Below are 24,926 nucleotides of genomic sequence, written 5' to 3' on the forward strand. Positions count from 1 at the left end.
GTGGTGACTGTCCACCAGGATTGCTTGGTAAATACCTGTTGACCGACTGGCTGATGGCATGCTAACGGCAATTCGCAGAGAACGGCTGTCTTCTGATGAGTTTTAGTCCCAGACCCAGACTAGAAAAGCGATAGAAGCAGCCAGATGTTAAGGTGAGACTTGGGAGAAGAGACGAAAAACTGCTTTACTGAGAAGAGTCAGAGGTACGAAGTGATACTGAGTTTCTTGTTTTCCATGAGGAGAAAGGACTTAACACAAATCGCTGGCTGATTTGAGAGGAACTGATCACCCAGTCATTCAGAAAGGGCGTTTTGTCATCTGAAAAACATTCCAAGGCAGGAATTTTGTTTAGAGAATTGAGAGTACAAAGTCTTTGACTGTAATCCCAGGAGACACATTGGTGAAATTTAGTTCCCTAGAATAAGTGGTACTAAGCCTTCAGAGGAAGACAATACATGACACATCTTAAAAAGTATTTGGGGATTGATATGGGAGCCTGTGATTTAATTTTCCAGAGGCACAGCCCCAAGCAGGACAAGAAACAAATGCTTTTACGCCTAGAACGAGAAATAACGTGGTTACAAAAGATGCTAGTCTGAGATGGCTAATAAGCCACGACCATGAAATATGCCAGGACAATGAAATGAAATACACAACAATGAAATACCGAGTGAAATACTGGGCCGGATTGGGGAGTGGACAGAGGAATGTTGCACGTGGCAGAGAGATGATGGAATGATCCTTCCACCTTTGAGAGCAGAGCATATACGATTATGAAGAACCCGGGCAGTAAACCTGCAAACACAGGCTGAAGGAGCCCTTGAACACAGGACTCCTGAAACTGACCAGCTCAGGTGTGCAGACTGCAGGGAACTCCTTCCACGACGAGGTGGTACCTGTGGGACTGATGGACGATTCAGTTTGCCCAGCATCAGAATAAAAGAGGTGGGTAGGGGAAGCACATCGAGGTAGCTCCCGCAGTGGAGACCAGAGAGCAGAGAAAAAGGAAAAAAGATCACTGGGTTCTGAGTCCAGACATGAAAGGAAAAGTTAGGTCAACTAAAACAAAGGAGAGAACAGGGGGAACAAAAAATGCAGTATGGCCTGGCATTGTGGTCAAAAGCGAGAAACGACGGTGGAAACCAGTCCTTCTTATTCTCCATGGGCAAAAAGAATAAGCCAGGCCAAGGGCAGATAAAGGAATCCGAGGCTGCCTGCCAAAGACCGGAGGTAAAAGACGCAAGCAAGAAGAGTTCAGAAGTTCAGGAAAATAAAAGAGGATTATCATTCAAGGGTTCTGTGAACCAGAGAAAAGGTGAAATGACAGGAAGCTCTGGGAGTGGCTGGGGGGGTGGGGACAGAGGGGGTGGGGGAGGGGAGAGGAGCAGTCACTTGGGTGAACTCCACCGTGTGTGGATGGGAGTCTAAGTGCACTGATGCAGGCGGGCCGGCTTTCTTCTCGCAGAGCACCTAATGGACCAAGTAAACCCCCCCCGAAAGACCGGACTAGATCTGACGGTGGAGGACTGATTCTGGGCTGGCTCCGTTTTTACATTCTTGGAGAGAAAATTCCTACTGCCTTGGCATTTCAAGCTTTTAAAAAAGTTTAAGTTTTTCTATTTCATTGTTTTAATTTAGTTATTTATTTTTGGCTGCATTGGGTCTTTGTTGCTGCATGCGGGCTTTCTCTAGTTGCGGCAAGCAGGGGCTACTCTTCATTGAGGTGCGTGGGCTTTTCATTACAGTGGCTTCTCTTGTTGCGGAGCATGGGCTCAAGGCGCACGGGCTCAGTAGTTGTGGCACTCGGGCGCAGTAGTTGTGGCACGTGGGCTCAGTAGTTGTGGCCTTCAGGCTCAGTAGTTGTGGCTCACGGGCTCTAGAGCGCAGGCTCAGTAGTTGTGGCGCACGGGCTTAGTTGCTCTGTGGCATGTGGGATCTTCCCGGACCAGGGCTCGAACCCGTGTCGCCTGCAATGGCAGGCAGATTCTTAACCACTGTGTAACCAGGGAAGCCCAAGTTTTTCTATTTTAAATAAAACCATGCTAGATTTGAAAAAGCACTCAGAGGGCTGCTTGTAACAAAGGAAGACAGAGGAGTGGGGCATCAGTGGGGATGTCCAGGGTCCCCCTTTCCAGGGAATGGAGGATGATAGAAGATAATGAAACAGATGTAGAGGTAATAATTGCGGTGAGGGGCTTCCCTGGTGGCGCAGTGGTTGACAGTCTGCCTGCCGATGCAGGGGACACAGGTTCGTGCCCTGGTCCGGGAAGATCCCACATGCCGCGGAGCGGCTAGGCTCGTGAGCCATGGCCGCTGAGCCTGCGTGTCCAGAGCCTGTGCTCCGCAAAGGGAGAGGCCACAACAGTGAGAGGCCCGCGTACCGCAAAAAAAAAAAAAAAAAAAAAAAAAAAAAAGTGCAGTGAAGGCAGGATAAATTAGAGAACTAAAATACTGCCCAGAATAGGATACAGATCTACAGGAAAATATTGACAGCAAGGAAGAAAGAAATCTCTGTAAATGATGGAGATGAGAGAAAAAATGAAGACATACAAGAATAAAATCCAAAGGGGAAAGGCAAGACAGGTTCTGTTGAAAGCCGGAAGCATGAAGGATCATTGAGGGAAAGGAAGGGAGTCAAAATGTTGGTAAAAATTAGGATAAATAGAACTAATGGGGCTTCCCTGGTGTCGCAGTGGTTAAGAATCCACCTGCCAACGCAGGAGACACGGGTTCGAGCCCTGGTCTGGGAGGATCCCACATGCCGTGGAGCAGCTAAGCCCGTGCACCACAACTACCAAGCCTGTGCTCTAGATGCCGCGAGCCACAACTACTGAGCCCGCGTGCCACAACTACTGAAGCCCGCGCGTCTAGAGCCCATGCTCTGCAGCAAGAGAAGCCATTGCTATGAGAAGCCCGCGCACCACAACAAAGAGTAGCCCCCGCTCAGCGCAACTAGAGAAAGCCTGCGTGCAGCAACAAAGACCCAACGCAGCCAAATATAAAAATAAATAAATTAAAAAAAAAAAACTAATGAACAGAATTTTTAAAAGTTATAATTTTTTAAAATTTATTTTTTTCAAGTATAGTTGATTTACAATGTTGTATTAATTTCTGCTGTATAGCAAAGTGATTCAGTTATACCTATATATTCTTTTTCTTACTCTTTTCCATTATGTTTTATCACAGGATATTGAATAGAGTTCCCTGTGCTATACAGTAGGACCTTGTTGTCTATCCATTCTCTATGTAATAGTTTGCATCTGCTAACCCCAAACTCCCAATCCATCCCTCCACCGCACCCTCTCGCCCTTGGCGACCACAAGACTGTTCTCTATGTCTGTGAGTCTGTTTCTGTTTCGTAGATAAGTTCAGTTGTGTCATATTTTAGATTCCACATATAAGTGGGATCATATGGTATTTGTCTTTCTCTTTCTGACTTACTTCACTTAGTATGATAATCTTTAAGTCCATCCAAGCAAATGGCATCGTTTCATTCTTTTTTATGGCTGAGTGATTGTCTGTTGTGTGTGTATATATATACACCCCATCTTCTTTATCCATGCATCTGTAGATGGACATTTAGGTTGTTTCCATGTCCTGGCTATTGTGAATAGTGCTGCTATGAACATTGGGGTGCATGTATCTTTTCAAATGATGGTTTTCTCCGGATATACGCCCAGGAGTGAGATTGCTGGATCACATGGTAGCTCTATTTTTTATTTACTTGGCTGTACCAGGTCTTAGTTGCAGCATGCAGGATCTTCATTGTGGCATGTGGGCTCTTTTAGTTGCAGCATTCGGGCTCTTGTTTGCAGCATGCATGTGGGATCTAGTTCTCTGACCAGGGATCGAACCCAAGCCCCCTGCATCGGGAGCACAGAGTCTTAACCACTGGACCACCATGGAAGTCCCTGGTAGCTCTAATTTTAGTTTTTTGAGGAACCTCCATAATGTTCTCCATAGTGGCTGCACCAATTTACATTCCCACCAGTGTAGGAGGGTCCCTTGAAAAGTTATAATTTTTAGTGTACTCAGAAGTTTAGAAACTTTGTTAAAATGATGCAGATGGGACAGAATATTTAGATTTTTAAAGACCAAAATTAGAGCATAAAGAATGTGTTCTTGTTTGGCTAGACTGTTGGTTTAAAAAAATGATTTTCAATATATTTGGTCATAGGGTTTTGATGCACTCTTGGAAATTTGAAATGACTGCAAAAAGGGAATTCAAAAATCATTTTGTGAAAATGGTATATTTTCTCTATTTCTTCCTTTCAGTCTCTTTCTGTACACAAACTTGAATATTCTTTTTCCTAAACATTTGCAGACATCATGATACTTCAGTATGCATTTCCTGTTAGTAAGAACATACTCTCACCTGCCCACGAAAACTCTATCACACCAAAACTTCTTTTAAAATTCACACCTAAGAAAACAAATAATAATTCCATAATATCTAATAGGCAGTCATATTTAAATATCAGCAATGCCAACAATAATTAAGCTCTTGTTTTTTTAAAGAAGAATCCAATTAAGTTTCACCCATCGCGTTTGATTGTTTTGTCTCTTGAGAGTCTAATCTTTTTAGCCCAAACTCATCATTTCTGACAGGAGAAAAATACTGTTGAGATGAGGTGATTTGCCCAAGGCTGATGCACAGAGCATATGCTCCATTTCACTTAAGTAGGATTTTGTAGTAAGATAGCTTTAAATTTTAAAATAATTTTAAAATGATAAGTATCAAAGATGTCATCATCATGCAGGAATTGCTTCTCCTCTCTTAGCAACACTGAACCTTCAGGACAAGTCACATATTGTCTTGGACATTTGCATTTGTTAGCTTAGTTAACATGTCACAAACCCCACGATGATGACTCAGAGACGCTGTCCTGTCACACAGTGGAAGCTCAGAGCTGTTGCCATCCTGAGCTGGGTCTGGAGGCTGGCAGAAGACCTGGACGGATCTGCTGAGCCTTAATACCACTTTTCTGCTCTGACTCTCCAGGGCAGCAACACATGCTGCCTCTGAGTATATTTCGAGACTGCAGTGGGCCCTCTGTACCCACGGGTTCCGCATTCGCGGATTCAACCAATCGCGGATTGAAAATACTCGGAAAAAAAAAAGAAAGTTCTGAAAAGCCAAACTTGAATTTGCTGGGCACTGACAACTATTTACATAAAATTTACATTGTGTTAAATATTATAAGTAATCCAGGGATGGTTTAAAGTAGACAAAGGATTGTATGGTAGGTTATAGGCAAATACTGTGCTATCATTTTATATCAGGGAGTTGAGCATCCTCGGATTTTGGTATCTGCGGAGGTCCTGGAACCAGTCTCCTGCTGATACCGGGGGCGGGGGGGGGGGTGACTGTATATTTGTAAACTATATGTAACTTTTCGATTGAAGTCATAAAAATAAATTGTGCCCTCTCCCCAGCGAATTGCCTGCCAGTATTCTCAATAGCTCGTGCTGGAGAGTCAATCAGATGCCTCTTTGGAGAAAGGAAAAGTGGCGAGCAAGGCAAGGTGAAATATTCAGCCTTTGATGCTTTCGCCAACACAAACTAATGGGGTTCCTAGGACTCATTTTGGCAATAAAGGGTGACTGCAGAACACTTAGTAACAGTAAGAGGAAGAACAGGTGATACAAATGAGAAATACTGCTGCTAAATGAACCTGGATTGAAAGTAAGATTAATGAAAGTGGCTCTTTCTCCTGCTGCTTCTGTTTCTTTTTTTCTTGGTAAACTATATGAAGATGCCAAGGTAGATACCTTGGTTTATTTGCCTTTGCATTCCCTGGACTTCATGCATAGTTTGCAATATACATTGGTATTCAGATACTACATTAATTAAGCAAATATTTCCTGAATACATCTGTGTGCCAGGTGCTGTGCTGGTCCTGCCCCGAGATAAGAAACAGGCAATTTCCATCCTGCTTGGTAAGCTTGATGGACGATGGGGTAAGGGCTTAGTGTCGCAGGCTTGGGAGGGACAGGAGGCTTCCAGGAGGAGGTGCCACTTAAGTCGAGACTGAAGGTCGAGTAGTGATTCAAGTAGGCTGAACTGAATGGGTGAATTTTCTTTGAAGCAGCTTAAAGCCACAGGGAGCAGGAAACTATTAGCACAGATCGTTCTTGTTTGAAATGGCAACCAACTGGTGAGAGTGGTAGCCTGTGTGTAGGAAACCAAAGGACGGGGACAAGGACGTATACCCTTTTACACCTTTTATTTTTATTTATTTATTTTTAAAATTTATTTATTTTTGGCTGTGTTGGGTCTTCATTGCTGTGCGCGGGCTTTCTCTAGTTGCGGCGAGCAGGGGCTACTCTGCATAGCGGTGCGCAGGTTTCTCATTGCAGTTGGTGGCTTCTCTTGTGGCAGAGCACGGGCTCTAGGCTCACAGACTTCAGTAGTTGCAGCACGAAGGCTCAGTAGTTGTGGCTCGCAGGCTCTAGAGTGCATGCTCAGTAGTTGTGGCGCACAGGCTTAGTTGCTCCGCGGCATGTGGGATCTTCCCGGACCAGGGATCGAACCTGGGACCCCTGCATCGGCAGGTGGATTCTTAACCACTGCACCACCAGGAAAGTCCCTTACACCTTTTAAATTGTCTACGAATTTGTTTGAGTAATTAAAATGATTTTTTTGTACTTCTTGGCACCCCTTTGAGAAAATTTTAAAAAAGAAAACAATGAATTTATGTTCTAGATGGAAGATCACCGCAGGGAACAGAACAGGGAAGGACATAAATGCATCCCCCTTCAATTGAGCAAAATTTGAGGATGCTGTAAACTTGACAGTGGTCTAAGGGAAGGGGCTGTGATTTCCAATGTGTGAGCGTGTTGTGGGCTTATCCAGCGTCCAAAGACAGAAGACCAGGATGGTGAAGCTGTTAAGAGTCAGGGAATGAATGTGAATGGGTTCATTAAAATCTTGGCAATTTTTTTTTTTAAAAAGGAAACCTCTAGAAACAGAAACAGGGAGACAATCTGGAAAAAGAAGAGAAAAGAAGACTATAGGAAATATGGCAAATGCATCCCCTAAGCAATTAATCCGTTTCTTTTGATCCTTTGTTTTATATAATTGCTGCATTTCAAATGAGAAGCAGACAAAGGGCAGTTTTGATGAGGAATGTTTGTACAGGTGACGAAGCAAATACATTTACAAGAGGGTTAGTATTATCGTGCGAGAGTGTTCAGGTGCGAATTTATTTTATTTTACTTTTTTATTGAGGTATAATTGATTTACAATGTCAAGTTAGTTTCAGGTGTACAGCAAAGTGATTCAGTTATATGCATATTCAATAATACATGTATGCTCTTTTTCAGATTCTTCTCCCTTGTCGTTATTACAAAATACTGAGTACAGTTCCCTGTGCTATACACACTTCTGCTATATACACTTGTTGGTTATCTATTTTATATATAATAGTGTGTATATGTTGATCCCAAACTCCTAATTTATCCCTCCCCGCCCTTTCCCCTTATGGTAACCATACGTTTGCTTTCTACGACTGTGGGTCTATTTCTGTTTTGTATATGAGTTCATTTGTATCATTTTTTTGAATTCCACATATAAGCGATATCATATTATATTTGTCTTTCTCTGTCTGGCTTACTTCACTTAATATGATAATCTCTAGGTCCGTCCATGTTGCCTCAAATGGGAGATGTGAATTTTTTAATGGAGCGATTTGTTTTTACTTTTTGAAATTTGTGTTAGGGCAGCATGTTAAAGAAAATGTAAGTCTTCTAAACCCAGTGCAAACCATGAAGTTTGCGGGGAGGATACACGTGTTGGATCAGGAAGGCTGCATTTGAGTCCTGGCTCTGTCACTCACTAGCTCTGGAACTTTGGAGATATTATTCAGTTTCTCCACATTGCGTCTCTCTCCGTGGTATCGAGGTAGTAACCCACGTGAGAGGGTTGTTTTGAAGGTTGACGATGAAGTGGCGGCTCAGAACACCATCCTCATGTTATTTCCACTGGGCAGGACGGCCAGAGTCCTGGGAGACCACCCAGCTCCTGGGTGGGGGGGTGGTTGCTCCGTAGTTCTGGAAAAAAGACGTACGAAGTGCAGGCAACCCACTGATCAGCGAGAAATTCCTGATGGCTTACTGGGCTGTTCACTTTCTCTGCAGCCTCCCACAGGAAAGGAGTCGGACCTCCGTAATAGGAACCAGAGAGCCCCAGACCCAGGTAAGTCACAGTTCGTTGAAACAGAGCAGTGGAACAGCTAAGGGAGGAAAGAGGGAAAATCCTCAAGAGAAAAGCAGACATGTCAAGAGGCTTTTACGGATTGGGGGGAGAGGGAAATTGGCAAAGGACGTTTCTGTGTCTGTGGAGGAGGGGTGAAGCATATTCTAGGTCTAGGTGGGAGATGACAAAAAGCAGAGGAAACACAAAACTATCAAATGTCTGCAGTAACGTTTTCGAGCAACTAGAGCAAGACGTGGGTGAATGAGAGGTCAAAAAAGGATTGTATGAGCGTATTTTTAAAAAAATACATACAAGAACGGGACTTCCCTGGAGGTCCAGTGGTTGAGACTTCACCTTCCAGTGAAGGGGGTGCGGGTTGGATCCCTGGTTGCGGGGCTAAGATCCCTCATGCCTCGTGGCCAAAAAACCAAAACATGAAACAGAAGCAAGGGCCTCCCTGGTGGCGCAGTGGTTAAGAATCCGCCTGCCAATGCACGGGACACGGGTTCAAGCCCCGGTCCGGGAAGATTCCCACATGCTGCGGAGCAACTAGGCCCGTGTGCCACAACTACTGAGCCTGTGCTCTGGAGGCCACGAACCGCAACTACTGAGCCCACGTGCCATAACTACTGAAGCCCACGCACCTAGAGCCCGAGCTCTACAACAAGAGAAGACACCACAATGAGAAGCCCGCGCACCGCAACAAAGAGTAGCCCCTGCTCACTGCAACTAGAGAAAGCCGCACGCAGCAACGAAGACCCAACGCTGCCAAAAATAAATAAGTAAATAAAATTTATATAAAAAAAAACCAGAAGCCATATTGTAACAAATTCAGTAAAGGCTTTAAAAATAGTCCACATCAAAAAAAAATCTTAAAAAAATACATACAAGAACACAAAGTTGGATTTATATTGTTTCAATGCCTTCATCAAATAAGTGACAATAAATATATCTTTTAATGTTATACAAACAATTTACAGGTGCTCTACAATGGGTTTGGGCCCTGTTAAAAATATTTGGAGGGAACAGCCCAGGTAAAAATATTCACATGGAATTTGTACTTATATGTGTCTTGGAAGGGCCCTTAGCCCCTGTGGACCATCCCTGCTGGTTATTTGTACTGGCTCCTCCTACTGTCCTGTTGGACCTGATAATTCATATTTGCAAAACACTTTTGAAAAAAAATATCAATACATACAAGACAACTAGAGAAAATCATGTAAGGAAGTCACTTTCCGGGTCAAGGATCCGTAGGCGCTCCCCTTGTCTTGATGTTCAAGGCCTTCTATAACCTGGACCCAAATGTACTTGTCCAGTCTTGACGCCAACTACAATAAATAAATGAGTCATTTATCAAACACTTGTTGACTTGCTGTCGGGGTCTGGGCACCGAAGGGAGGAAGCCCCCACTGCCCTGTCGTCTCACAGGGAATGCCATCCTCTGGGTAAGCCAGGCTGCCTCCAGAAAAAAAGAGAGCTCCATCCTCCCTTCTGTTAAGAGGTGAGAAAAAAGAGAATAGCTCAGAGGAGCACAAGTGACGAAGGCATTCCAGAAACTGCTCCCCTGCTGAAGGACCTGGGATTCTTCCTGTTGCCTTGGAAGTTTCCTCAAGCTTCTTCTTCCCCATCTAAGTCCCACCTTCCTTCTCTGGCCACTCAACACATCTGGCCAACAGCCCTCCCCTCAAGGAGTTTGTAAGTTGGTAGAAGAGATTAAACAAGGACTTACTAACTATGACAGCGGCCAGCACGTGGCAGAAGGAGTGCAAAATGCTACTGGAGAGAGGAGGAGGGTGGAAGAGGAGGGAAAGAAGGTACTAGGATGACTTTGAGAAGGAGGTAACATCGGAGATGGAAAAGCATGGATAGAATGTGGAGAGGTGGTCAAGTTGAAGAAGGGTTGGTTGAGAACCGTGCACGGCTGGATTTGGTTCTTTTTTGGGTGTTAATTTTCAGGTGACAAACCCAGAGAGAGTGATTTGGGCCATCCCGTGAAGAGCCTTTATTGGCAGGCTGAGAAATGCGTACCTAACATAGTAGCCAGTAGGGATCCATTGGAGGTCTTTGAGCAGCAGAGGGACACAGAACCGCGTGATCTCTGGGCTCAAAGGAACTTAAAGGCCTTTGGTTCCATCCAAAGCTTGACATCTCTGACTGTCAAGTCTAGACTTGGCCACTAGATTCTCCTTGTTGTGAGGGTTTAATGAGATGACACTTGTAAAAGGCTTAGCTCAGGATTTGCCAGAGAGTAAAGCTCAGTAAATCTTGACTGCTGTTGTCAACATCACCATACATTGGGTTATAATTTAGGAACGTTTTCCTTAAGCCTTCTTCCACATTTGTCCTGTAGGACTTTGAAGACAGCTATCCCATTCCTATTTGAGCTTTTTCTTCTCTAGACCGAATATTCTTGGTTTTCTCCACCACTCCACGTTCCTTTACCTGCCTGACTGTCTCCAGTTCTTATAAAATGTGGTACATAGGACTTCCCTGGTGGCTCTGTGGTTAAGAATCTGCCTGCCAATGCAGGGGACACGGGTTCAAGCCCTGGTCCGGGAAGATCCCACATGCCTCAGAGCAACTAAGCCCGCAAGCCACAACTACTGAGCCCATGTGACACAACTATTGAGCCTGCGCTCTGGAACCTGCAAGCCGCAACCACTGAAGCCCGCGCACCTAGAGCCCATGCTCCGCAACAAGAGAAGCCACAGCAACGAGAAGCCCGCTCACCGCAAGGAAGAGTAGCCTCCGCTGGCCTCAACCAGAGAAAGCCCGCGCACAGCAACGAAGACCCAACACAGCCAAACAAACAAACAAACAAACAAATAAGTAAATGCGGTACATGGAACCCAGTTGTCTGATCACAGCTGACCAGAGCAGACCCTTCCCTCCTCTCATTCTACAGAAGATGCCTGAAGTGGAAAAATAATTTAAGATTTTTTTGGGAGTCACACTCAATATAATACTGGCGCTCATCACACTGAACTGATGAACATAGTACTGATTTCAACTCCTAAGCCATTCCCGAAGGCACTACTGCTAAGCTATAAGCTTTTCTATTCTCTCCTTGTACTTGGTCCCTGCAAAAGACCTCAGATTGCTTTATGATTGTTTCCTCTTATTGTCAGGAAAAATTGTGAAAGGCCTTGAAATGGGCAAAAAGATTCCTGAGTTTCCATTCAGTGGATTGCTGGGTATCATCTAACAGATTCTTCTGGGTTGTCTGGTTTTTACGGGGGTCTGTGTCTTTCATTGTTTTTCACAGAACTGTTTTGCAAATATACATTGTAGGAAACACATAGTAGTGATGCAAAAAATTCTTGTCCAGAAAGAGAAAAATGAATTTTGTCTGGTGGGCATGCAATTGATTTCCACCCCGTGAAAGAGGCTGCGAGTCTTGCATCGATTAGCAAATTTATTTCAACATTTCTGATTGCTTCTATACTTGTCCGTTCTTTGGATTCCCCTTGGAGCCAGTTGTAATGTTTTACTGCCTTCATGGTTAGTTAATGAGTTAATTAATGGACACATGTTCATTTTATATTAGTATGAGAACCCTTATTCTTAAAATTATTTTTCAGCACTGATTTTCTTATCCCTTCACAAATTGGAAAGACATGAAAAGGGCAGAAATGAAGACTGATCAAGCAATAGAGACCTCATTTTAAATTGACATGGATTGCAATTGCCAAGATATGGAAGCAACCTAAGTGTCTATCAACAGATGAATGGATAAAGAAGATGTGGTACGTACACACACACACACACACGATGGAATACTACTCAGCCATAAAAAGAATGAAATTCTGCTATTTGCTGCAATGTGGATGGTCATAGAAAATATTATCCATAGTGAAATGTCAGAGAAAGACAAATACTGTACGTTATTACTTATATGTGGAATCTAAAAAATAAAACAAACTAGTGAATATAACAAAAAAGAAACATTCACAGATATAGTGGTTACCGACTATGCAGACCGAAGCTATGGTTATCAGTGGGGACAGGGATGGAGGGGGTCACGATAGGTGTAGGGGATTAAGAGGTACAAACTACTATGTATAGAATAAATAAGCCACAAGGATATATTGTACAGCACAGGGAATATAGCCAATATTTTATAAGAACTGTAAATGGAGTGTAAGCTATAACATTTTTGAATCTCTGTGTTGTACACCTGAAACTGACATCATATTGTAAATCAACTATACCTCAATTTTTTTTAAATTATAAGTTTTTTAAAAAAGAAAAGAGATTGACATGGGTCTACCAACCCATATCTTTTGTTAAAGTTGTTCAACAAGTTATTAATCCACTGAACCATACCAACGTGCCTCTACTTACAAACAAGCTGTTCATAAGTCCATTTGTGCATAAATTCCACGTGATTAAGAGGGGTTAAAACTGCTGTCCCAGGACTTCCCTGGCGGTCCATTGGTTAAGACTTCACCTTCCAATGCAGGGGCTGCGGGTTCGATCCCTGGTCAGGGAGCTAAGATCCCACATGCCTCAGGGCCAAAAAACCAAAACATAGAACAGAAGCAATATTGTAACAAATTCAGTAAAGACTTAAAAAAACCCAAACAAACAGCTTCCTTTAAAAAACAAAAAAACTGCCGTCCCCAGGTGTATTCCCTCTAATGATGGATGCAGGTCTGACTTTGATAATTTTTAGATCCATCATAGATTTCCTATTCCTTGCTCATTTACATTCGAATGGATACCCTTTGCCAAAATAGACCAGTTTTACCTGCACTAAAAGTCCTTAATGATCTTGTTGGAGAGTATTGAGTAGGAGAACTGTATTGCTTTGGAGAAGGGGAGTTCGGGGGTTGGTTAGTGGAAACAGAATGCGTTAAGTGAATGAAGTTAAGGTCTGTTACCAGCCTGCAGAAATAGTGCAGAAACAGCTAGGAGAACAAAGGTGGCTGCCATGATGACATTTTGGTCTCGAAGACAGTGAGACAGCCAAGATGCAGGTGGACAGAATGGAAGAGGGGCACTTCCTCATGCTAATGATATTAAAATGATAAGTAAACATGAATCTGGTCCTAAGGGAGCCCGTGTCTAGTGGATGCACCTTGGGAGAAGGACAGGAGGGTTTTGAGAGGATGCTCTTGAGCAGACAGAGGACGAGATCCTGGACAGGAAAGGACTGAGTCAGGAGAATGAGAGCTGGTGAAGAGGCCTGGGTGCTGGAGACCTTCTTGGGTATTACAGACTGGTATCCCGGGGTTGGTTCGGGTCTAAAGACATGATAAACCAGGATTATGCCTCCACAGTGCCTCGCCTTGGCCATCGCTACACTAAAGGTAAACTTAGAAGGAGCAGGATAAGTGAGGCAACAAATTGCAGTCACTTTGCAGGACATTGCTTAGCACTTACTGTATTCAGATTCACCACTCTTGACAGTGGAAGTGGCCATGCCCACTGCACCACAGTTGACGGTTGGTAGAGCCCCATCGTTGAGCTTTCACTCTGGACCAGCTCTGTTTGCATCGACGTGAGGTCTTCTGCTAAAATGCTTCTGGGTTATATCCACATCACTCAACCTTCTGTCCAAGGATGAGAGGCTTGTTAAATGACTTGCTCAAGTCCTGACCCAGTATATTTAGTACTTTTTCTAATTTACTGGTTTAGCCATAGAAAGAAATTAATCTTAGACAACACCTTAGAAAGATTATGCCTTAGAAAGATTAATTTGTCATCAGTGTGTAGGCTGTATCAGGAGGGTGCATAGAGAGGTGAGCATGGAATTTGAAGGAGACCACTCTTGCCAGTCGTTGTACAGATGACAGTGATAGTTGACAGTGTAAGATGCTACAGAGAGGATGAGGTGAGTGAAGGCTTTCAGACAGAGCAGGTGGAAGGTCACTGACGGTCCTGGAATCAAGGTAGAAACCACATTACAGGAAGTTAAGGAAAGAGTGAGTGGGGGGAGATATTTACAACAGGTGTAAACTTCTCTATCAATCAGATCGATATGAAGATGAGGGAAGAGACGAGATGGGTAGCATGAGTGGGAAGGAGGATTATTTGGGGGACTGGGTAGTTCGAGAACAGTCATAAAAAGAGGAAGGAATGAATGTATCTGGAAAAACTGAAGGTAAGAGTAGAGAGAGGAGATAACCATGGAGCAGAATCCTAGCGATGCTGGGAGGGGACATCATTAAGGTCACAAGTACCAGGAAGGAGGAACCAGGGGAAGGAAGGAGGATGTTTGCTCCTGAGAAGAGAAGAATAGGTGGAGAGTCAGGAAGACGTTGACGTAAAGCGAAGGTGTGTTGAAATAGGTCACTTCAGATGCTCTCAGACGTTTTAAGGCAAAGCAGATCTGAGGATGAGGAATAGAGGGAGCTGGAGAGTCCAGTAACCACCTGTTCAGATGCCTTAATTTTGCACTTGCTCCTTGATGCCCTCACGCCCTTGACCTTCCATTGCGTCCAGCCTGCTCAACCTTACCTCCTGGGCAACCCGATCACCTGTTCAAGTGTATCCGTGCGCACACCAGCAGCTGCATGAAGCTAAGGGGGAAAGCACATGAGCTGAGTGCACCTTTCAAAGGCCGTCAGCCCTGGCTGGAACAGTGATGTCATCTGTTCCCCAGAGCTGCTGCTCTGAAACTCCCCCGAGAGGAAGGGATGTGTAGGTGAGTCCATCGGGCTCTACTTTTCAGACCATAAGTATTTCAGATATTCTCTTTGGGGCTCTTGGTAATAGAATGGTTTTTAAAATTAACAAAAATAATGCTTTATAAACATAATTTATGTATATAGGTGTTTTAGAAAAAAAAGATTAAAAGCTGATTTGTTTTTCTTTTTTTTTGTTGTTGTTTTTTTAAAATTAATTTTATTGGAGGGAGCTTCCCTGGTGGTGCAGTGGTTGAGAGTCTGCCTGCCGATGCAGGGGACGCGGGGTCGTGCCCTGGTCCGGGAAGATCCCACATGCCGCGGAACGGCTGGGCCCGTGAGGCATGGCAGCTGGGCCTGCGCGTCTGGAGCCTGTGCTCCGCAACGGGAGAGGCCACAACAGTGAGAGGCCCGCGTACAGCAAAAAAAAAAAAAAAATCAGTTATGCATATACATACATCAATTCTTTTTTAGATTCTTTTCCCATATAGGCCATTACAGAGTATTGAGTAGAGTTCCCTGTGCTATACAGTAGGTCCTGATTAGTTATCTATTTTATATATCATAGTGTGTATATGTCAATCCCAATCTCCCAATTTATCTCTCCCCCTCTTTCCTCCCAGTAACCATGTTTGTTTTCTACATCTGTGAGTCCATTTCTGTTTTATAAATAAGTTCATTTGTACCATTTTTTTAGATTCTACATATAAGTGATATCATATGGTATATGTCTTTCTCTTTCTGACTTACTTCACTTAGTATGATCATCTCTAGGTCCATGCATGTTGTTGCAAATGGCATTTTTTCATTCTTTTTTATGGCTGAGTAACATTCCATTGTATATATGTACCACATCTTCTTTTTTTTTTTAATAAACATGGTTCTTTTTTTAAATCAATTAATGAATTTTGGCTCTGTTGGGTCTTAGTTGCAGGTACACAGGATCTTCCTTGAGGCATGAGGGATTTTTTCGTTGTGGCGCATGGGCTCTTCGTTGTGGCACTTGGGCTTCTCTCGTTGTGGCCTGCGGGCCTCTCTCTGGTTGTGGCATGTGGGTTTTCTCTTCTCTAGTTGAGGTGGGCTCAGTAGTTGTGGCGCACGGGCTTAGTTGCCCCGTGGCACGTGGGATCTTATTTCCCTGACCAGGGATCGAACCCACGTCCCCTGCATTAGAAGGCAGATTCTTTACCATTGGACTACGAGGGAAGTCCCATGTACCACATCTTCTTTATCCATTCATCTGTCGGTGGACACTTAGGTTGCTTCCATGTCCTGGCTATTGTAAATAGTGCTGCTGTGAACGTTGGGATGCGCGTGTCTTTTCGACTGTTTCTCATTTAACAAATATTTATTGAGCACTGTCTTTGGTGCACAGGGATGCAGATTCCCTGCCTTCGTGGGCTTCATGTTCTACTGAGATAGTCAGGCAACAAGCAACAACCACAACAACAGTAATAGTAATAATAATATAACAGGACTCTGAACCAAATTAAGGCAGAGTAAGAGTATAGAGGGTGTTAGCGCAGGGACAGTGGTATCTCAGGACGCTAAGATTACAGATAATTTGCCTTTTTTCTTCGTGTTTTTCTCTATTTTCCAAATTGTTTACAATAAACATGCATTCCTTCTGTAATTAGAAAAAAATAAAAGCGATTTGGAGAAATGTCCTGTTAAGTGGCAGTGACAGATTATCAGCCTTCTGTTCACTTTCTCCCTTGCTCTTTTTTGACAAAGGTCTTTGTTGTTTGCTGATCCGCTGTGTATGACTTGTGATTTTCCTGGGGAGAACAGGAAGAAAGAAAGGGTAGGTGGATTTACCGGCATTTCTTTATTTACCTCAGCCTGTAAGCAAAGTGCAAGAAACCAAACACTGATCAGGTCACTCTTGGGAGGAAGTGAGTTGGCAGAGCGCTAAATGCAGCCCTGGGCATCTGCCGTCCCACCTGGTTGCCCCTCCTCCTTGGTTCTGTGTCCATCACTGCAGTTAAAGGGCACCGCCGTAACTGGCAGAAACCCACTACCTCCACCATGGGCCACAGGTCCCTGGGGACGATGGTTGAGTCCATAACTCTGGCTGTGACACCCCCGCCAGCAGAGCCTTTGTACCCACCCAGTGCCACCACGTGAAGGACACCCGCAGCCCCCGGCTTGGAGCTCAGGTGCCGGAGCCGGCTGCACCTGCCTGAGACTTGATTAGCCATTATCAAGTTCATGGAGCAAAGTCATGTAAGGGTGATAAATGGATAAGAAGCAGCTTGGGAATTCTGCAGAGAATCTTAGGGATTGAACCAACTGTAGGCTGGTGTTTTTAGAGAAAAACCACCAGGATATGCCTAGGAATCAAGATGCTGGTGTTAGGAGAGAGGGTGGAGAGATGCAGGGCTGGGTATGACCGTTCTGTAGGTGCTGTGAAGTTAATCCTATTATATCTCTAGGTGTCTCTTACTAGGATGTAGATGTCCTTGGGACACGCTGGTTTTTCCTGATCTTTTCGGATACTCTCCAGAACTTCATCTCCCCTCCTAGTGGTTTATCAAAAAGAAAGCTTTTCATTCCGTAATTAGAGATAAGGATGAAAATGTAAATTCTGGCCTGGTCCCAGCCCTCAAGGGAACAGCGTGATAAGAGGCCAGGCCGGGTGCTACAGGAGTGTAAAGAAGGGGCAAGAAGACGTAGGAGCAGTGAACACAGAATTTGGTCTCTAAATCCAGTCCCCCTTGGGTCACACAGCTCTAATTTTCATAAATCACACAATTCACATATGCATGAATTTTCAGGGTTGTTTTTGTAGAAATATTTTTCTTTGGGATGTCGTTAATTGAATCCATTCCACAGCTTATCTTTTCAGGAAAGGGGACCACGGTCTGACAGCCCGGGTCGCTCGAAGAATCCCAGTCTGATCTATCGCACGTTGGTTAAACTCAGTGGGCCCTTCAGGCCAGTTCATCAGCTCTTCTACCCAAACTGTAGGGTGCTTTGGTGTGGAACTTTAAAAGTCACGTGGATCGACTAAACTGAATCCATGTATCATGTGAGTGAACTATAATAATATAATAAGGTTTTACATCCGTGATTAGTCTCCTATTGCTGCTGTAACAAATTACCACAAACCTAGTGGCTTAAAGCAACACAATTTATTATTTTACTATTCTGGAGGTCAGAAGTCCCGTAAGGGTTTTAGAAGGCTGAAATCAAGATGTTGGAAGCTCCAGAGAGAATCTGTTTTCTTACCTTTTTCTGGAGGCTGCCATCATTCCTTGGCTCACGGCCCTACTCCTTTGTCTTCAAAGCACGTCACTCCAATCTCTGCTTACGTCCTTGCATCTCTTTTCTCTGACCTTGACCCTCTTGCCTCCCTCTTTATTTTTATTGTTGTAAAATATATATATCATAAAATTTGGCATTAACCCTTTTTTTAAGTGTACAATTCAGTGGCATTAATTACAACCACAATGTAGTACAACAGTCCCACTATTTCCAAAACCCTTCCTCGCCCAAGCAGAAACCCTTTACGTGTTAAGCAATAACTCCCCGTTCCCTCCTGCCGGCTGGAGTCCATTTGCTGTTTCTACGAGTTGCCTATTCTACATATTTCATGTAAATGGAGTCATGCAGCGTTTATCCTTTTGTATTTGTCCTTCTCACTTAATGTAATGTTTTCGATATTCATCCATGTTGTAGGATATTTTAGAACTCCATTCCTTTTGTGGCTGAATAATATTGCATTGAATGCATACACCACGTTTTGTTTATCTGTTCATCAGTTGAGGGACACTTGGCTTATTTCCACTTTTTCCATGTTGTGAATAATGCTGCAATGAACATTGGAGTATGTTTAAGTTCCTGTTTTCACTTCTTTCAGTTGTATACGTAAGAGCAGAATTGTGGGACTCTATGAAAATGCTACGTTTAGATTTGGAGGAGCTGCCAAACTGTTTTCCATGGTAACTGCACCATTTTACATTCCCACCAGCAATGCGCATGGGTTCCAATTTCTCCACATCTTCACCAACATTTGTTATTGTCTGTCTTTATGATTATAGTTATCTTCATGCATGTGAGGTGGTTTCTTGTTGTAGTTTTGATTTCTTTAATGACGAATGATGTTGAGCATCCTTTCATGTGCTCGTTGGCCAATTGTATATCTTCTTAGGAGAAATGTCTATTTAAATCTTTGGCCCATTTTTAGTTGGGCTGTTTGTCCTTTTGTCATTGAGTTGTAGGAGTTCTTTATGTATTCTGGATATTAATCCCTTATCAGACATACAATTTGCAGATATTTTCTCCCACTGTCGTTTCACTCTCTTGGTAGCGTCCTTTGATGCCCAAAAGTTTTGCCTCCCTCTTGTAAGGATTCTTGTGATTGCACATAATAACCCAAGGTAATCTCACTATCTCAAGATCCTTAATTTAATCACATCTGCAAAGTCTGTCCCTTTTGCCGCGTAAGGTAATGTATTCACAGGGTCTGAGGCTAGGAGGTGGACATCTTTGGGGGAGCCAATATTCCGTCTACCACGATTCATTTCAAAATGTCTACAAAGTCAGGAATTGTGAATGTATTTGTGCAAAAAGATGTAAGCAAGCAACTGTGAAAGAAAGCAACCTGCCTGTGTGCAGCTGTCATTTAGGGCTTCTGCCCTGAATCCCCGTTTCACCCTGTGCTGGGTTACTTAACTTCTCTGGGCTACTGAACTTCTCTGTTCATTCTTCAGATGAGACCAATTGTCCTTCCTCTTTTCCTCCTGTGGGTCTTAAGGGTGAGCGAGGAGTAGACCCAGTTGGGGCTTTTTTGTCATCTGCATGAACAGAAGTCCTAAATATAAAAGTCACTTTAGGGAACATCAAGAAAACTGGAGCACAGTGAGTGCCTAAATGCAAGCCAACAAATAAGGTTTATGTTTGGATCTGTATCAAAAGGAAAACTAACAGACCTAAGAAGATTAATGAGACCATGTCTCGGAAAACCTTTGAGCTCTTTGGAGGAAAAGTGCTTTGTAAATGCAAGCATTTCTACACCCCTCCTCACCATTTTATCCCCACGAGCAGCTGCGGTGCTTTTTATTCCTCGTACCTATCACAGCAGCCTGTAATTATTGGAAGTAATAATTGTGCTTGGGTGGAAAGGTGGCAGAGGGCAAAGATACCTTGGTAAGAACATAGGACCAAATGCTGGATTAACATCAGGGGAGGGCCTGACCCACGAAGTCACAGAATCTGAAAAGACAGCTCTTTTCCTATGTTCCCAAAGCCTTCAAAATAAGTGTATGTACATTAGATAGAGTAATTTCACTAATAGGAATCTAGCCTAAAGAAATGCTCAGAAACACAGGCTGGGATATAAACCAAAGATGTTTGTCATCATTATTTGTAATTGAGAAAGACTGGAAACAACCTAAATGTTGCTTCCAACAGTTAGAAATAGGTAAATGACATCATGAAACACCACGTAGTATTATGCAGCCGTTCAACATGTCGATGAATAATTTTTAACGATGTTGGGAAAGGAGTCTGATCAAGTGTAACAGAAAAAAGCAAGACTGATTTCAATATGAACTGTGTTCTCAGCAACGTAAGGTACTGATAGGTAGGAAAAAGGAAAACAGAAAACAAGGAATGCACTAGATGTTGCCACCTGTTATTTCTGCTTGGTGGAATTCTGGTTGTGAGTCCAGTGACCCAGGGAGGCTGGGTTCTTTTGCTTACTGGGTTGCCGTTTCCTGGGGATGAGGCTAACATGTTGGGTTGTTTTTTGATATTTGCGTTGCTTTGAGGAAGGATCAGAGAACTGAAGTATTAAAACAAAATTTAGGAGAAAACCATAGCTAACGAGTGCTGAGATTTACTGCTATAGGTGTTGTTTTTGAAATTTCCTTTAAAGGTGGTGAGAATGGAAATGAAGATAACAAAACATAGTTTCTCTGCCTCCTTGCTATAAAATTAGCTGTTTCCGATAAGTTAAACAAAACATCTTTGATGGGCCTTGTGCTAACGCTGGATTCAGCAGAACCTCCTCGGTCATTTCCATACTGTATGGGCTGAATTGTGTCCCCCCCCCCCTCCAAATTCATGTATTGAAGCCCTAACCCCCAAAATTTCAGAATGTGACTGTATTTGGAGATAGGGCCTTTAAAGAGGTAATTTAGGCAAAATTAGGAAATATGGATGGGCCCTAATCCAATACAACTGGTGTCCTTATAAGAAGAGGAGATTAAGACTCAGACACCTATAGATTGAATGTTTGTGTCCCCCCAAAATTCATATGCTAAATCCTAGCCCCCAATGAGATGGTATTTGGAGGTGGGGTCTTTGGGGGTGATTAGGTCATGAGGGTGGAGCCCTCATGAATGGATTAGTGCCCTTATAAAAGAGACCCCAGAGAGCTCCATCACCCCTTCTACCATGTGAGGACACAAGGGAAATGGCTGTCTATGAACCAGGAAGTGGGCCACACCAGACACCAAATCTATCCTCATCTTGATCTTGGACTTCCAGCCTCCAGAACTGTGAGCAATGCATTTCTGCTATATACAAACCACCTAGTTTGTGGTATTTTGTTACAGCAGCCCAAACAGACTAAGACAGACTCATACAGATGGAAGACGATGTGAGGACACAGAGAGAAGGCAGCTGTCTACAAGCCAAGGAGAGAGGCCTCTGCAGTAACTGACCCTGCCCACACCTTGAACTTGGACTTCCAGCCTCCGGAACTGTGAGAAAATACATTTCTATTGTTTAAGCCCCTCAGTCTGTGGTATATTGTTATGGCAGCTCTAGCAGACGAATACACATACATATATATTTAAATGTGTTTATGTCAAGTGTTGAGGATCCCAAACACCGCAAGACAGCAATAGTTATGGAGCAGTTAGCGTTAGGAAGATGGGTGTGTGCTGGGGTGGTGCGTGGAGATGAGTATGTGCTTAAAACTTGTATTGGGTTGGCCAAAATTTCATCTTTAACATCTATGGAAAAACCCAAACAAACATTTTGGCCAACCCAATATTTAGTAATGAAGGAAGGAGGTGCTGATTTTTTAAAAACTGGAACTTAAAGTAAGTTGCCCTCCTCAAAGTTGGGACCAGAGAAAGGAACCCTGTTTCATTCTCTTTCTGTTGGTGTGAATGTCACTAGGGCAGGGCCCCCTAACCAGGAGGAGCCTTGGCCGTGCTCACCCAGAACATCTGACCCAGGTCGCATAGCTGAGGTCAGAGTCCTTCCCACCTCAGAAAGGGCCCTGAGGGGCTTCCCTGGTGGCGCAGTGGTTAAGAACCCGCCTGCCAATGCAGGGGACACGGGTTTGAGCCCTGGTCCGGGAAGATCCCACATGCCGCGGAGCGGCTGGGCCCGTGAGCCACAACCACTGAGCCTGCGCTCTAGAGCCTGCGAGCCACAGCTACTGACTAGAGCCCGTGTTCCGCAACGAGAAGCCACCGCAATGAGAAGCCCACACAATGGGAAGCCCACGCACCGCAACGAAGAGTAGCCCCCGCTCGCTGCAACTAGAGAAAGCCCAGGTACGGCAATGAAGACCCAACGCAGCCAAAAGTAAACAAAAACAAGTAAATTTAAAAAGGGGGGTGCTGAGAGGTAGGAATACTTCAAAGGCAATGGCGATGGGTCAACTTAAATGCCACCCGGAAGGGGAGTTTAGGAAGCGGGCTGCCTGCTCACTGCTCTGGGGCCTGGGCCTCCCTGCATCTAAAGGATGCATTCAGATCTGGGGATGCTGCCTCGAGGTCAATCTAAGGTCGCTCACCCTCTTCCAACCGCCCAGGACTTGAGCCAAAAGGACACTTTGCCTCCTTGTTGTCTGGCCCTTCCTGCTCTCCGTCCACTTCAGTGACCCAGGCCTGCCCAGCGCCGACACTGGCCCCTGGGGTCCTGACAGTCTGGGGTGTGTTTCTGAGTGAGGGAACTCTGAGCTCTAGAGGGAATCCCCACGAGTGGTTTGCACCTTCCCTCTGCCAGCCAGCTCTAACTTTGCTTCATGAATAAGAACTTCTGTACACCGCGGTCCAGCCACCGTGTTTCCCCAGCTGCAGGCCTGGAGTTTCCACGGCTTTGGTACTGCTTCTGCTTGAGAGGTTTAATTGATAACATAATGAAGCAACTTAAATACAGCCCAGTAACTGCCTCTCTCCAAAGCCAAGGAACTGCACATCTCCTCCCCAAGCCTACCTGTCCTGGGATTGGGGCCCTGACCTGGCCTCCTGGGCTGGCTGAGTCCACACTGTATCCTCCTAAGGACGAGGAAAGGGGCCATGGGTGATCCCGGCCTTTTCACATGCAGCAGGAGACCCTCTGGTACGTGTTTCCTGGGCATATCTGGTCATAGAACAGTTTCCTCAGAGATGATACAGTGGTCATCCCTGGATGGTTTCTCTTCACTTCTGCAGTGCCAAGGCTCCGTGCTGGGAAGTGATGTTGGAATACGGTGAAAGGCCAGGACCTAGCTGCTTGTGGGCTGTAAATTCAGTCTTTCATTTTAAAAATTAGTGTTTTATTGTGAAACGTGTATTCTTATAGCTTATGACATAATCTCTGTTGGCAGGTAGTACAGTATGTTAAAAAAAAAAAAAGCTTAGGCTCTGGAACCAGACCGCTTGAGTCTAAATCCTACCCCAGCCAGTTAGAAGCTGTGTGAGCTTAGGTTTGTTCCTTAACATCTCTGGTCACTAGTTTCCATGTTTGTAAAATGGGATAGATAATGTCAGACCTACCTTAAAGACTGTTGTGAAGGGTTATATGAGTTTTAAACAAGGAAAGCACTTAGATCAGTGCTGGGCATAGAGAAAGCATTCAGTAAATAATAATAAGTTCTTTTTTATTGTGGTAAAATGTACATAACATAAAATGTACTATTTTAATCATTTCTAAGTGCACAGTTCAGTGGCACTAAGGGCATTCACATTGTGCGGCCGTCACCACCATCCACCTCCAGAACTCCTTCCTCTTGCAAAACTGAAACTGCACCCATTAAGCAGTAACTCCCCACCTCCCTCTTCTCCCAGCCCCTGGTAGCCACCATTCGTTCTATGAATTTGACTGTTCTAGGTTCCCCATATAATTGGAATCACACAGTATTGTCCTTTTGTGACTGGTTTCTTTTACTTAGCGTCATGACCTCAAGATTCATCCATGTTGTAGCCTGTGTCAGAATTTCCTTCCTTTTTAAGGCTGAATAATATCACTTCTACGTCTACACCACGTTCTGTTTATTCATTCATCTATAAATGGACATATGAGTTGTTTCCACGTTTCCGCTACTGTGAATAATGCTACTGTGAACATGGGTGTACAAATAGCTGTTGGGGTCCCTGCTTTCACTTCTTTTGGGTACATACCCAGAAGTGGAATTGCTGGATTCTATGGTAATTCTATGCTTAATGGTTTTAGGACCAATCCTACTGTTTTTCACAACAGCTGCACCATCATTCTCATGGTTTTAAACACTATCTACAGGCTGATGAATTCCAGCTTTATATCTATAACTTCATACTTTTCCTGAGCTGTAGGTAGACTACGCAATTGCCCACTTGGTCTTTTCAATTAGATGTTTCACAGGCATCTCGAGATTAAACACGTCCCAAATTGCACTTCTTACCCCATCCTACTCTTCCCCATTTTGGTAAATGACACTAATTAAAAATCTGGCTGCTCAAAATGCAAACCTTTAAGCGGGACCAGCTACATAATTTGCCAGACCTGGTGCTAAATGAAGATGGGGGGAAGCCAAATCCCCGTTCTTACAGTTCTGTGCCCCAACCCCCAGTGGACCGGCCGCCCTGGGGGATCGCAGCCTCCGTGCTGGGATGTGCCCAGTACCTGGAACCATGGTGGCCGAGAGCCACCCTGAGGTCCCCGCCAACCCTGGGTGGGGACGGCTGTTGGCACTGACTACACCCCCATGAAGCTGGCTGTGAATCCTTCAATGAATCCTTTTTTTAAAAAATACCTTTATTGGAGTATAATAGCTTTACAATGGTGTGTTAGTTTCTGCTTTGTAACAAAGTGAATCAGCTATACATATACATATATCCCCATATCCCCTCCCTCTTGTGTCTCCCTCCCTATCCCACCCCTCTAGGTGGACACAA

At 44.1% G+C, this 24,926-nt stretch overlaps 1 long non-coding RNA gene across 1 annotated transcript in view; it reads left to right on the forward strand.

Annotated features, from left to right (window-relative positions):
* Positions 1-24,926, forward strand: part of LOC109549676 (uncharacterized) — a 68,824-nt gene that overhangs the window by 22,669 nt on the left and 21,229 nt on the right. Inside the window, exons 3-5 of the long non-coding RNA XR_012330427.1 lie at positions 8,140-8,197; positions 11,779-11,943; positions 21,390-21,538. This is a non-coding gene — a long non-coding RNA (uncharacterized lncRNA). The remainder of the gene's footprint in view (positions 1-8,139; positions 8,198-11,778; positions 11,944-21,389; positions 21,539-24,926) is intronic.

Source organism: Tursiops truncatus, chromosome 2, assembly GCF_011762595.2.
Source record: "Tursiops truncatus isolate mTurTru1 chromosome 2, mTurTru1.mat.Y, whole genome shotgun sequence".
NCBI classification, from domain to species: domain Eukaryota; kingdom Metazoa; phylum Chordata; class Mammalia; order Artiodactyla; family Delphinidae; genus Tursiops; species Tursiops truncatus.